Genomic DNA, 16,065 nt, shown 5'->3' on the forward strand with positions numbered 1-16,065 from the left:
TATCACTGACTCAATGGACATGAGTTGAGAAAACTCTGGGAGATAGTGAAGGGCAGGGAAGCCTGGTGTGCTGCAGTCCACCAGGACGCAAAGAGTTGGACATGCCTAACAACAACAATAAAAAGTCTACTATATAAAAAGAAGGGGAGGAAAAAGAGGCAAAAAAAAGTCTACTATAATGTGCATAGTGTTATATATACTATTTTAAAATTTAAAAAATGTATACATGAGTATATAAAATGCTGGGAGTGTAAGCTGATAGGGTAGAGGCTCCCTGGAGAAAGAGAACCAGATCTAGCTTTTTCTTTTTTATTTCAGATCTAGCTTTTTGACATAAGAGAAGCCATTTTTGGCCTAAGCCATTTTGTAATCTAAGCCTGTTCTCAGTGCTGGCCTTTGAACAGGTCTCAGTAATAATGAGAAGGCTTCCCTGGTGGCTCAGATGGTAAAGCATTCTGCCTGCAATGCGGGAGACCCGGGTTCAATTGCTGGGTTGGAAAGATCCCCTGGAGAAGGAAATGGCAACCCACTCTAGCACTTTTGCCTGGAAAATCCCATGGACAGAGGAGCCTGGTAGGTTACGGTCCATGGGGTCACAAAAAGTCGGACACGACTGAGTGACTTCACTTTCAGTAATAATGAACTTAAGGAAACAAAAGAACAATCTGTTAGCAGGCAAGAGAAGTAGCAGCAGCAAAGATAACAAATCAGTTGTAAATATTTCAGGTTCTGTTTCAAAGGTAGAGATCAGCCTGAAGCACTTTCTTGAGCTGTTTTGTAGAATTCAAACCTCCTTAGCACCAAAGCAACTGGAATCTAAGTGATGATTGTATTGACCCCCTTTGACCTCCATGGCTTTAATCAACTAAAACTTGGATTCTGTTGACCTTTACCCCAATTCTATGCTGACTTCTCTTTTCAAGTCCCTTCAAGAATATATATGTATGCTTATATATGGCTTAAAACCTTACCCAATTTTGCTGTTTGGGGAGATACTGCTTCGGGAAAGATCCTCTGTGGTCTTCTTACTTCCTGCAAGTAATAAGTCCCTCCTTCCTCCAAAGTTTGGCTTGGGTGTCTCTTTTGGCTCAGTACCCACTAAGAGGTGAACCCAGTTTTCAGGTAACAGAAGAAATGCCACTATGTCATGTGTCATGCATGCTTGCTCAGTCATGTCCGACTCTGAGAACTGATAGACTATAGCCCTCCAGGTTCCTCTGTTCATGGGATTCTTCAGGCAAGAATACTGGAGTGGGTTGTCATTTCCTTCTCCAGGGGATCTTCCCAACCCAGTGATCGGATCCACATCTCCTGAGTGTCGTGCATTGGCAGGCAGATCCTTTACTACTATGCCACCTGGGAAGCTCTACTGAGTAATATAGTAGTTATTTTTGCATGGCAGTATTAAGGGAGATTTAAGTAAGTGCAGCCATGAAATTAAAAGATGCTTACTCCTTGGAAGGAAAGTTATGACCAACCTAGATAGCATATTAAAAAGCAGAGACATTACTTTGCCAACAAAGGTCCATCTGGTCAAGGCTATGGTTTTTCCAGTGGTCATGTATGGATGTGAGAGTTGGACTATGAGGAAAGCTGAGCACCGAAAAATAGATGCTTTTGAACTATGGTGTTGGAGAAGACTCTTGAGAGTCCCTTGGACTGCAAGGAGATCCAACCAGTCCATCCTAAAGGAGATCAGTCCTGGGTGTTCATTGGAAGGACTGATGCTGAAGCTGAAACTCCAATACTTTGGCCACCTCATGCGAAGAGTCGACTCATTGGAAAAGACCCTGATGCAAAAAACAAAAAAAAGAAAAAGAAAAGACCATGATGCTGGGAGGGATTGGGGGCTGGAGGAGAAGGGGATGACAGAGGATGAGATGGCTGGATGGCATCACCGACTCGATGGGCATGAGTTTGAGTAAACTCCGGGAGTTGGTGATGGACAGGGAGGGCTGGCGTGCTGTGGTTCATGGGGTCGCAAAGAGTCGGACATGACTGAGCGACTGAACTGAACTGAAGTAAGTTCTTTTTTCTTTTGTGCATTTCTAGGTTTTCCAAGCTCTTTGTATTGAGTATGTATTATTTATGTTATTAAAAACATTATTTAAAATATACACTGTTGCATATTACTGTAGGACAAATGGAAGAGATGGAAGAGGGTTGAAAAGTCATTTTGGATATTTTTTAATGAGGATCATCATCAACTGAAAGATATCAATCAATAAATATACTCAAATATTTAAGCCAGTTGATAGCTCTGTCTGGGAAATCATGAGGCAGAGGAACAAATAACACAGAAGTTAGTGGGCACTACCCCCCTTTCCCAAAATCTTTTTCCAGTCTCCTTTCAAAAGGAGCCCTCCTCCAAGATTAGTTTTTAAAAAGGTGTTGGATTCTGATTTTTTTTTTTTTTTTTGACTTTTCGATTTGTGGGATTTTAGTCTTGGCAGGGAGAACAAAGTCTTAACCACTTGGATTGCCAAGATTCTGATTTTATTACCTCTTAGACTGCATCAAGGTCCAGACAGCTATACCAAGAAATCCCTAGATACTGTGGATTCAGATATGAAGGGACTAGCTGTTGGCTCCTATGCTTGGAAGCCAACTCAGTCCCAACTGGCAATAAATTTTTAAAAACTGAAGTATAGTTGATTTACAATATTGTGTTAGTTTCAGGTATACAGCTAAGTGAATTAGTTATGTTTTTTCAGATTATTTTCCATTATAGGTTATTACAAGATATTGAATATAACTCACTGTGCAATACAGTAAATAAATCCTTGTTGTTTATCTATTTTATATATATTGTGGTATATCTGTTAACCCCATAATCCCAATTTATCCCTTCCTCCTTTCCCTTTTGGTAACCTTAAGTTTGTTTTCTGTGTCTGTGAGTCTGTTTCTGCTTTGTAAACAACTTCATCTGTATTATTTTTTTTATTTCACGTGTAAGTGGATATCATGTAATATTTGTCTTTCTCTGACTTATTTCCACTTAGTATGATAATCTCTAGGCTCATCCATTTTGCTGCAAATGACATTACTTCATTCTCTTTTTTGGGGTGAGTAATATTCTATTGTATATATGTACCACATCTTCTTATCTATTTATTTATCAATGGATACTTAGGTTGCTTTCATGTTTTGACTATTGTAAATAGCACTACTATGAATACTGGGTGCATGTATCTTTCTGAATTCGTTTCTTTTTGGGGGGGGCAAACCACATGGCTTGCAGGGTTTTAGTTCTCCAACTAAGGATGGAAACCATGCCCCCTGCAGTGGAAGCATGGAGTCCTAACCACTGGACTGCCAGGGAATTCCTTGATTTAGAGTTTTCATCTTTTCTGAATACATGCCTGGGAGAGGGATCACTGGATCATATGGTAGCTATATTTTTAGTTATTTTGAGGTGCCTCTATACTATTCTCCATATTGGCTGTATGAATTTACATTTCCACCAACAGTATAGGAGGGTTCCCTTTTTTCCACACCCTCTTCAGCATTTATTATTTGTAGTCTTTTTGATGATAGCCATTCTGACCTCTCTGAAGTGATATCTCAATGTGATTTGTTTTGCATTTCTCTAATAATTATCATTGTTGAGCACTTTTTCATGTCCAAGTAGCAATACATTTAGTCCTATATTTTATATTTCATGATTGAATTATTTAGGCTGCACCTTTAGCATTTTGTTGAGAATTCTGGAAAGTGGTTTTAATTACTTTAATAATTAAGGCCAGTGAGCCATAAATTGGGAGCAAATACTTGCAAAAGACATGTCTGATGAAGGAAATTTACCCAAAATATAGTATAATCTCTTAAAATGGTAAGAAAATGAACAATCCAGTCAAATGATGAGCAAAATACCAGAAAAGATAGATATACCTCACTAAAGAAGATATAGAGGGACTTCTTGGCAGTCCAGTGATTAAGATTCTGTGCTACCACTGCAAGGAGCACAGGTTCGATCTGATCATTGGTCCCAGATGCTATGCAGTGTGGCCAAAAAATAAAACTATTAAAAGTGGAAGACATTCAAATGGAAAACAAGTATATGAAAGATGCCATGCATCATATGTCTTCAGGGAATTGCAAATTTTAAACAACAGTGAGATCCCATTACACACCTATTGGAATGGCCAAATTCCAAAATACTGACAACACCAAATGCTGGTGAGGATGTGGAACAAAAGGAACTGTCATTTATTGTTGGCAGAAAAGCAAAATGGTACAGCCACTTTGGAAGACAGTTTGGCAATTTGTTACAAAACTGAACATGTTCTTACCATATGATCCAGCAGTCATACTCCTTGGTATTTACCCAAAGGAATTGAAAGCTTATGTCCACACAAAAACCTGCACATGGATGTTTATAGCAGTTTTGTTCATAACTGACAAAACTTGGAACCAACCATGTCCTTCAGTAGGGGATAGATAAATAAACTGTGGTATATCCAGACAACGGAATATGCAGTGCTAAAAAGAAATGAGCTATCAAGCTACTGAAAGACATGGAGGAAACTAAAACACATATTATTAAGTGAAAGAAGCCAATCTGAAAAGGCTACATACTGTTTAATTCCAACTATATGACATGTGGAAAAGGTAAAACTTATGGACAGAGTAAAAAGATCAATGGTTGCCAGGGGCTAGGGAGGAGGAGAGAATGAACAGGCAGAGCACAGAGGATTTTTAGGGCAGGGAAACTATTTATGATACCATAATGTGGACAGAGGTTCATAGCATTGTGCAGGAGGCAGTGACCAAAACTGTACCAAAGGAGAAGAAATGCAAAAAGACAAAGTGGTTATCTGAGGAAGCTTTACAAATAGTTGAGGAAAGAAGAGACACAAAAGCAAAGATGAAAGAGAAAGATATGCCCAACTGAATTCAGAGTCCCAGAGAATAGCAAAGAGAGATAAGAAAACCTTAAGTGAACAACGAAAAGAAAAGGAGGAAAACAATAGAATGGGAAAGACTAGAAATCTCTTCAAGAAAATTAGAGGTATCAAGGGAACATTTCATACAAGGATGGGCATGATAAAGGACTGAAATGATAAGGACCTAAAAGAAGCAGAAGAGATTAAAAAGAGGTGGCAAGCTTATACAGAAGAACTATACAAAAAGGACTTAATGACCTGGATAACCATGATGGTGTGATCACTCACCTAGAGCCAGACGTCCTGGGATGTGAAGTCGAGTGAGCTTTAGGAAGCATTACTACAAGCAAAGCTAGTGGAGGTGATGGAATTCCAGCGGACCTATTTCAAATCCTAAAAGATGATGCTGTTAAAGTGGTGCACTCAATGTGCCAGCAAGTTTGGAAAATTCAGCAGTGGCTACAGGACTGGAAAAGGTTGTTTTCAGTCCAATCCTGAAGAAAGGCAATGCCAAAGAATATTCAAACCACTGAACAATTTCACTCATTTCATATGCTAGCAAGGTTACGCTAAAAAATCTTTTGGGCTAGGCTTCAACAGTACGTGAGCCAAGAACTTCCAGATGTACAAGGTGGGTTTAGAAAAGGCTGAGGAACCAGAGATCAAATTGCCAGACTTTGCTGGATCATAGAGAAAGCAAGGGAATTCCAGAAAAACATCTACTTCTGCTTCATTGACTATGCTAAAACCATTGGCTGTGTGGATCAAAACAAACTGTGGAAAATTGTGAAAGAGATGGGAATACCAGACCACCTTACCTGCCTCCTTAGAAACCTGCATGTGGGTCAAGAAGTAACATTTCAAACCAGACATGGAACAGACTGGTTCAAAATTGGGAAAGGAGTACAGCAAGGATGTATATTATCACCCTGCTTATTTAACTTCTATGCAGAGTACATCATACAAAATGCCAGCCTGGGTGAATCTTAAGGTGGAATCAAGATTTCCAGGAGAAATATCAACAATCTCAGATATGCAGATGATACCACTCTATTAGCAGAAAGTGAAGAGGAACTAAAGAGTATCTTGATGAGGGTGAAAGAGGAGAGTGAAAAAGCTGGCTTAAAATTCACTATTTAAAAATAAAAGAAGAAGAAGATCATGGCATCCAGTCCCATCACTTCATGGCAAATAGTAGGGGAAAAGTGGAAACAGTGATAGATTTTCTTTTGGGCTCCAAAATCACTGCAGACAATGACTGCAGCCTTAAAATTCAAGGATGCTTGCTCTCTGGAAGGAAAGCTGTGACAAATAGCATATTAAAAAAAGCAGAGGCATCACTTTGCTGACAAAAGCCTGTATAGTCAAAGCTATGATTTTTCCAGTAGTCATGTATGGATGTGACAGTTGGACCATAAAGAAGTCTGAGCGCTAAAGAATTGATATTTTCAAATTGTGGTGCTGAAAAAGACTCTTGAGAGCCCCTTGAACTGCAAAGTGATCAAATAGTTTGATCCTAAAGGAAATCAGCCCTGAATATTCTTTGGAAGGACTGAAGCTGAATCCAATCCTTTGACTACCTGATGCAAAGATCTGAGTCATTGGAAAAGACCCTGGTGCTGGGAGAGATTGACGGCAAAAGGAGAAGGGAGCAGCAGAAGATGAGATGGTTAGACAGCATCACCGACTCAATGGACGTGAATTTCAGCAAACTCCAGAAGGTAGTAGAGGACATGGGAGCCTGGCATGCTGTAGTCCATGGGGTCACAAAGAGTCAGACACAATTTAGCAACTGAACAACAACAATACTGGATACATGTCATTATATGTTGTCAAAACTCTTAGAATGTTCAACACCAAAAGTGAAACCTGATGTCCTTTGGACTTTGAGTGATGATGATGTGTCTATCAAGTTGAACAAATGTTACGTTCTGGTGGGAAATGTTGATGCAGAGGGACGTTTTGTGAGCAGGGGGTCTCAGGCGAGGGGCAGGAGGTATATTGAAAATCTCTGTACCTTCCATTCAATTTTATTGTGAACCTAAAACTGCTCTAAAAAAAAAAAAAAAACTCTATATGTAAAAAAGTTAAGGCCAACAATTAGTCTTTAATTCAGGAACATTTTTCCAGTTATAATAATAATTTTTAAAAACCCTAGACTTTGCAGATATAAAGCAGATTTTAAAAATAGGTACATGTATTCCAGATTATGTGTGAGTGTGTGAAAGTAGTTGAGTATTTGTAGAAGACAAAAATTAAATATTCCAAAAATCTGTATAAGATACTTTAAGAAAGACATTTTTTCTGTTCTGTTGAGTACTTCTTATCAGATCTCATAAATGCAGCAGTAACAGTAATTAATGAAGCTAATTTTATTTGAGTAGATTTGGGAGGACAGTTATTGCAAACCACTGGGTGTTATGGAAAAAACTCATTTTTTTAATGTATTTATTTTTAACTGGAGGATAACTGCTTTACAATATTGTGTTGGTTTCTGCCATCCATCAGCATGAATCAGCCTCAGGTGCACACATGTCCCCTCCCTCTTGAACCTCCCTCCCACCTCCCACACCATCCCACCCAACTAAGTTATTACAGAGCCCAGGTCTGAGTTCCCTGTGTCATACGCAGATTTCCGTTGGCTATCTATTTCACATATGGTAGTGTATATGTTTGGAGAAGGAAAGTGTATATGTTTCCACATTACTCTCTCCACTAGTCCAACTCTCTCCTCCCCCCTCCACTCCCACATTCTCTATGTCTGTGTCTCCATTGCTACCCTGCAAATAGGTTTATCAGTACTATCTTTCTAGAGTCCATATATATATGCATTAATATGTGATATTTGTTTTTATCTATGTCTACTTCACTCTATACAATAGGCTGTAGGTTCACCCACCTCATTAGAACTGACTTAAATGCATTCCTTTTTATGGCTGAGTAATATTCCACTGCATATATGTACCACAGCTTCTTTATCCATTCATCTGTTGATGGATATCTAGGTTGCTTCCATGTCTTAGGTATTGGAAATTGATTTTTAGATGGTCAACTCAGATGGCTTGATTCATTTGAAATGTTTTAAAAATGGAAAACAGGGCTTCTCTGGTGGCTCAAATGGTAAAGAATCTGCCTGCAATGAGATCCCTGGATTGGGAAGATCCCTTGGAGAAGGGAATGGCTACCCACTCCAGTATTCTTGCTTGGAAAATTCCATGGGCAGAGGAGCCTGGCGGGCTGCAGTCCCGTGGGGTCGCAGAGAGTCAGAGACTTTCACTTTCACTTTTTTCCCCCCAAGAAATGCAGAATGCTAAAACTGGGAAAACTTGGAACTCTATAATTCTCATTAATTGACTGAAATTATTAAGTAAACAAGCCATAGGATCTAGAGAATTCAATGGCTACTGGAAAATAGTGCATTTCAAGCAGAAACAGGTTCTGTAATTTTTCCAGCAGGTGACAGCAGAGAGCTGTGTAAAATTTAATATGTTTTCTTGAATGAGTGGAATCCTGAAGATGGGGAACTGGAAAGAGCTTTAGCACAGGACACCCTCAGTTTATAGATGAAGAAATTGAGTTGCAAGAGATTATCTGAACTTCTTAAGGCAAAACTCTTCACTAGGCTATGCAAATTTCACATGTAATTACTTTATACTCAAAGCAAACAAGTTAATTTGATATGAAAAATATATTTCATATGAAATATTAAGTTATGATAGGAAAGCCTTTGGAGTATTTTCAGAACACTTTCCTTTTTTGGTTAAAACTTAAAAGAAAAAAATGAAGGTCATCTGAAAGCTTTCTAAAATGAGAGGTGCACTGAGGGAAAAATGACAGATTTGGGAAGCAAGCCTGAATCTGCTGCTTCATCCATCTCATTTCTGTTGTCTCGTCTTGAATAACTTATTCAAGCTTTGTGTTCATTTAAAATTTTTTTCTTTTTATCTTTCAAAATTATACATTTAAACAAATTTTTTAAGTGAAATATAATTAATTTACAATGCTGTGTTAGTTTTAGGTGTACAGTAAAGTGATTTAGTTATATATATACACACATATATCTTTTTTTCAAAATTCTTTTCCCTTCTAGGTTATATATACCTCCCTGTGCTATACTGTTCACTTTTAAATGGAATGGTAATATGTATCCCATTGGGTTGTTGTAAAGTTTAAATGAGATCACACTTGTAATGTACTGGGCTCATACATAGCAAACACTCAACAAACATTTCTTTCTTTTTCTACCCACTCTGGGAAACACAGAAGTGGAGAAGCTGGGTATGTACATTAATGGGGGCTGCCAGATAAAACATAGGACACCCAGTAGAATTTTATGATTTCAGATAAGTAGTTTTTTAGTATGAGTCCATCTCATGAAAAATTGGGGACATGGTTACACTGAAAAGGTGTTCATTTCTGCATGGGACAGACTCATACTAAAAATTACTTGGTTATCTGAAATTAAATTTAACTGGGTTTCCTGTATGTTTCTTTGCTAAACCTGTAATCATAAATTTTAAAGGCTCCTGATTTATTACAAAATGAAGAAACATCAAAGCGGTGTTATACAATTAATTGTAAATTTAAACAAATTTACATTTAATAAATTAGAATGCTGAATCAAGTAATTTATTGTATTTTTTTATAAATTCTTGTCAGAAGATAACAGTGGGACTTGGCCTGCTATTGGGACAGACACTTCAAGTTACATAACAAATGTCTTTTAAAATCCTTGTTTGTGTGCTTTTGTGACTGTATTGTAATCTTATTTGGAGATGAGGTCAAAGATCTAAATTTGGGGTTCCTTGAGACTGTAAGGGTTCTGCCAAACAGCCCTCTGGTCCCCCATAATAAGTCCACTTACTTTCTAATATAATAGTAGAGATATTTGGTACTTTATCATGGAAAAATGTTTCTTTTGTCAAATATGACAGGATCTTTTATATGGTTATATTTTATGTATTATTCCTTTGTTGATGTTGGGAAAAAGGCAGAGAAAGCTAATGGAATGAATGCAGCCAAGGGACATAGTGGCCCAGTTTCTACCCTGTAAGGAACTGGAGGAGCCACAGCAAAACTTTAATACCCCAGAGGAGGGCACATTCTCCTTTTAACCACTTGCATAAAGGAGAGTTATGGTTTATTATGTACTAAAGCTGTCTGTTTATCAACATCACAAGTACTTCTTCAGATGGCTATGGTCATCTCATGGCCCAAAGGTAGTAGGATAGAAGTAGCCTAGACCAGTCTAATGAAGCAATTGGCCTCAGTGTTTGATGCTGTGTCAGATTTACAAGTAAAGCCAAACCTCTAAAATATATACTATTAAGGATCTTTTTAAAAATTACATTTATTAAATGCAGAATAAATTAAAAAGAATATTTGAAAAATATGTGTAAGAAAAAAGAATCGTGATATAATAGACTCCTGTGTATATCTCACCATTCCAATTTTAGGGAAAAAAAACAAAACCCAAAAACTATCATGACCAGTGATGTCCCCTAGGGTCCCCCCTTCCAGATCCTTTTCCTTCCCTCTCCTCCCTTCCCCTCTTCCCTCTCACCATTATTTTGAATTTGTGTTTCTAAATTCCCCTGTTTTTCATGATAGTTTTGCCACATACATTTATATTCCTAATATTTATATGTATACATGTGCTTAAAATTTTAAGAGAAATATGGCATGCATACAATATCAGGCATAAAAATACAGTCTTTTAGTTTAAAAAACAGCAATGAATACCTATGAATCTATTACCAGGCCAAGAGGGAACATTGTCAAGACCCTACTTCTCTTCAATTGTATCTCCTTTCTTCATCCCAGAGATGAATATTAACCTGGAGCTTTGAATTAATATTAACCACTTTTTGTCGCCAAGGCTATGGTTTCTCTGGTAGTCATGTACAATTGTGAGAGCTGGACAATAAAGAAGGCAGAGCGCCAAAGAATTGAACTTCTCGAACTGTGGTGCTGGATAAGATTCTTAAGAATCTCTTGGAAAGCAAGGAGATGAAACCAGTCAATCTTAAAGGCAATCAGTCGTGAATTCTCTTTGGAAGGACTGGTGCTGAAGCTCCAATACTTTGGTCACCTGATGCGAACAGCTGAATCATTGGAAAAGACATTGATGTTGCTAAAGATTGAAGGCAGAAGGAGAAGAGGGTGACAGAGGATGAAATAGTTGGATCCCATTACCGATTTAATGCACATGAACTTGGGCAAACTCTGGGAGCTGGTGAGGGATAGGGAAGCCTGGCATGCTGCAGTCCATGGGGTCTCAAACAGTAGGACATGATGTGGTGATTGAACAGCTTTTATTGTGGTAAAATATACATGATATTTACCATTTTAACTATGTTTAATATACAAGTGCAATGACCTTGAGTACTGTTGTGCATGTTGTGCCACCATCACCACCATCCATCTCCAGGATTTTTTATATTTTCCCAACTGAAACTTTGTACTCATTAATACTAACCCTTCATCCCCTCCTCCCCACAGATCCTGGCAGCCGTGAATTTATGAATTGCTCTACTTTAGTTCCTTATATACATGGAATCATATCGATACATTATTAATCCTTTATTTTACCTGAAGTCTTTGAGCATCATCCATGTTGTAACATGTGTCAGAATATCCTTCCTATTAAAAAGAGGCTTAAATTTAAGATAGGCCTAGAACCTGGGACCATTTACTGCAATAGTGCAGTGCTTGCACCTGGACACACCTCTTCTCAAGCAATAAAATACAAAGAAACTCCATGGGACTAAAAATGACTGTGTGCGTGCGCAGTTGGGACAAATTCTGGACAAAAGATACAAGAGATTAAAAGACCCAACTGCCACTTTTGAGGAGCCTGGAGCAAAATCAGGGGGTCTGGAGCAAAAATGGGGTACTGAGTCCTCTGCACACAACACCATCTAAGGGGTGGAAAAAACACCTAAGCCACCCCTTCAGCCTGACTCCTGGATATACCCTTACCCTCACCCTATATAAGGAACAAGCTTGCTTATTCCTTATATAACAAGCTCCACCCCCACCCCACTCCACCCCCCCAGTCCCCACCCCCGCCATACACCAGGGAGCAAGCAAAGGAAAGTGTTGTTTGTTCTCACAGAGGCCCCAGTAAGGCCTTGCCTGAATTTCTTGTCAGGTCTCTAGTCAATTTCTATTTTTCTATTGATTGGGGAAGGCCAAGAAGTCTGGTCAGTAATAAATTCATCTGTGGAATGGGACTGCCATGAATCTAAGTTTTATTTGAGGACACCTGATGTTTTTATTAATGCAAATCTTGCAGTCTATGAACATAATAAAGCCCTCTGTCAATTTTAGTATTCTTTAATATCTCTTAACAAAGATTTATAATTTTTCCCCATAGAGATTTGGCACATCTTTTGTTAGATTTATTCCTAGGTACTTCATTATTTTTAATCTTATTATAAATGGTATCTCTTTAAAAGTACAATTTCTTTTAGAGGCTGGTGTTTAGAAGTGCTCTTGATATTCATTTATTGGTTTTGTTTCTAATATAATTTCTTGCTAAATTCTCTTATTAAGTCTACAAATATACACGTATATCCTTTAAGATTTTCATTGTAAATACTCTTATCATTTGCAAATAATGACAGGTTTGTTTCCTTCAGTCCGATTTTTGTACGTGCTGCTACTCTGGTCTTTCAATACAGTATTGAAAATCAGCCATTCTTGTTTCCAGTCTTAAAAAGGAAATATTTATATATCACAATTATGTTTGCTAATAGTTTTTCTTTTTTAAAATCATTAATGTATGTTCAATTTTGTCAAAAACTTTTTTCCCTTATTCAGTTAATGTGGTACATTTCATTACTTGGTTTTCCTTTTTCATTACTTTGCATTATGAAAAATTTCCAATATACATAAAAGTTGGAAGGATGGTACAGTGAACATACATATACCTATGACTTAGGCATAAAAATTGTGAAAATTGTACTATTTTTGCTTTATCTCTGTATCATCTGGGCTTCCCTGGTGGCTCAGATGGTAAAGAATCTGCTTACAATGCAGGAAACCTGGGTTCGATTCCTGGTTGGAGAAGATCCCCTGGAGAAGGAAATGGCAACCCACCCCAGTGTTCTTGCTTGGAGAATCCCATGGACAGAGAAGCCTGGTGGGCTACAGTCCAGGGGATTACACAGAGTCAGACATGACTGAGCAACTAACATATGTATCATAGAAGTAATATATATGTTTATATACATTTTTTTGGAATAGGCTATATGTATTTTTTAACTTTTATAACTTTGAGTCCACACATTTTATTATCTATTTGTTTATTTTTGGTTTCACCTCTCAGTTTGTGGGATCTTAGTTCCCCAATCAGAGATCAAACCCAGGTCTTGGGAATGAGAGTACGGAGTCCTAAACACTGGACTGCCAGGGAATTCCTTATATCCTTTTTTCTTAACTATTTAAAGATAATCTGCAAATATCATGACACACCACCCATAAAATACTTCAGCATACAGCTCCTAAATATAAAGGACATTTTCCTATTAAAACACAATAAATGATCACACCTAGGAAAATGAATAATTAATTGACTTCTTAATATTCAGTCTACAAGATATTCCTGGGGTAAATCCAATTTGAGAAAAGTGTATTATTCTTTTAAATTCTGATGAATTCAATTTGCTAATAGTTTACTTATGGTATTTGCATCTATGTTCATGAGAGAACTTGGCATATAATTTTCCTTTCTGTGCTATTCTTATAATGTTTTACAATGTTGCTTTGACATTGTTTTTAATTTAATCAATTAAATTTAAATTAATTTAATGTGTCCATTAAATTGAGCTTGGTAATTGTTCAATTCAAATTTCATAAATCCTTACTGAGTTTGTTTTGTTTGGTTACCTGCTTGGTTTCTTGATTACTTGAGTATATTACTGTCTCTTGTTATGATGACTTTTCAGTCCCATCTTTTAGTCTGCCAGTTTTTGTAGTATATTTTTCATCATTATGTAGTGAACTTTTCATATCTAATAATATTTTTGGCTTTCAAGTACATTTTGTCTGTTACTTATGTAGTTTTGTCAGCTTTCTTTTACATAGTATTTGCTTAGTGTGTCTTTTCCATTCTTTTGATTTCAGCCTTTCTGTATCCTTATATTCTATATGGGTCTTATATAAAGCTGGATTTTTTACTGCTCTGATAAGCTTTTAACTGAAGTATCTATTACATTATACTTACTGCAATTACTGATATAATTTTTTTTAGTTGTCTATTTGGTTCCTCTTTTTATGATTCTTTTTTCTCTTCTCTCTTAAGTTTGTTTTGATTGCTAACTTGTTATCACTATGTTTCTATTAGTTTAGAAGCTAAATATTTTATTCCTAGACTTTAAGTGGTTTGATCTAAAACTTTATTATGAGTATTTAACTCATCAAAGTCCAAAGTAAATCATTACTCTTTTGTCTTTTCTAAACACTGTGAGAACCTTAAAACACTTTAATTCCAATCCCCCACCTTCTGACTTATATGTTACTGGGCTGTGTATTTTGGCTCTACCTTAGTTGAGTTTTTTTTCTCCTGTAAAGTTTTTATTATGCACAGAGCAGGGAGGGGACTCAGTCTCTTGGCAACTGCTTCCCTCGTGGTGGCCAGGACATTGCTCAGTTCTTTTGCTTTCCTCTTGGCACAGATATGTGTCCCTAACATTTTCTGGATGAACTTGAGGGCCTGCTTGTCCTTGGAGACCTTGAACAGTTCTGTGGCATGTTGCTCATTTAGCGCAAAGCTGCACACTTTTTGGATCACGTCCTGAGAGAACTTGGTAATGTGCTTGATGAGGTGCCCAAGGCCACAGCTCTGTCTTGGTTGGGTCATGACCTTGGTCCCCTTCTGGCCCTTGTTAAGCCCATGGCGACACAGGGTAGCATGGAGCCGTGGCTGGACCTATACTGGGGCCCCAGGGCCAGATGACCACAGATATCCTCTTTTTGGTTTTTTTATGCCTTAGAAACTTACTATAGTTTTACATAGTCAATTGCTTAGATAAAATAGATGGTCAATATTTGATTAATTATTTTATCACTTACCACTCTATACTCCTTTTTATTTGTTTAATATTCCTTCTTTTCTAGCCTTTGTTTTTTATAGATTTTCAATGGGTATGGAATTCTAGGTTGATTGTAATTTCCTCTTAACACATTGAAGATATTTTCCCATTATCTTCTTACCTTTATTGTTGTGGTTAAGAAGCTGGCTATCAGTCTAATGTTGCAGCTTTGAAGTTATCTGACTTTTCTCTCTGCTTTTATGATCTGATCTGTCTTTGGTGTTCTGCAATTTATTATGATGTGCTGGATTGCAAATCTCCTTTCTTTCTTTCTTTGGCTACCCTGGTCTTAGTTGTGGCATGTGGGATCTAGTTCCCTGACCAGCAATTGAACCCTGTCCCCCTGCATTGGGAGCATGGAGTCTTAACCACTGGACCACCAGGGAAGTCCCTGCAAACCTCCTTTTATTTCTATTAGAAATTCACTGGAGGGATGTCTCTGGTTGTCCAGTAGCTAAGACTCTAGGCTCCCAATGCAGGGAGCCTGTGTTTCATCACTTGGGGAACTAGATCCCACATGCCATAAATAAGAGTTCGCATGCTGTATCTAAGAGAAAATGCAACCAAATAAATAAATAAATAAAAATATTTTTAAAAAGAAATTCATTGGGCTTCTTGAATCTGAGTATTCTTTCATATTTCATTTCTTTGTCTCACTGAATTTCTTCAGGTATTTTCTAGTTCAATAATTCTCTCTTCAGTGTGTCTAATCTGCTATTCTGTCCACTGTTTTAAATTTTAATTATTACATTTTTTCATTTCCAGCATTTAATTGTTTAAAACTGCTTAATGACTTTTGTAGCTCTTCTTATTTACTTGTATTATTTCTTTTTATTTCTTAAAAGCTCTTAAGTAGATTTTTAATATTATGTTTCTGATCATTCCTATATCTAAAGTTTTTATAAATCTGATTCTGCTGCCTGTGTTATTGCATCTCATCTCTGGTGATAATTTCCTTGGGTTTTGTGATTTTTTAAATTATTTTTAAAAAATTTTATTGAAGTATAGTTGATTTACAATGTTGTGTTAATTTCTGCTATACAGTCAAGTGACTCAGTTATTTATATATATATATATATTCT

This window comes from Odocoileus virginianus, chromosome 17, assembly GCF_023699985.2.
Source record: "Odocoileus virginianus isolate 20LAN1187 ecotype Illinois chromosome 17, Ovbor_1.2, whole genome shotgun sequence".
NCBI classification, from domain to species: domain Eukaryota; kingdom Metazoa; phylum Chordata; class Mammalia; order Artiodactyla; family Cervidae; genus Odocoileus; species Odocoileus virginianus.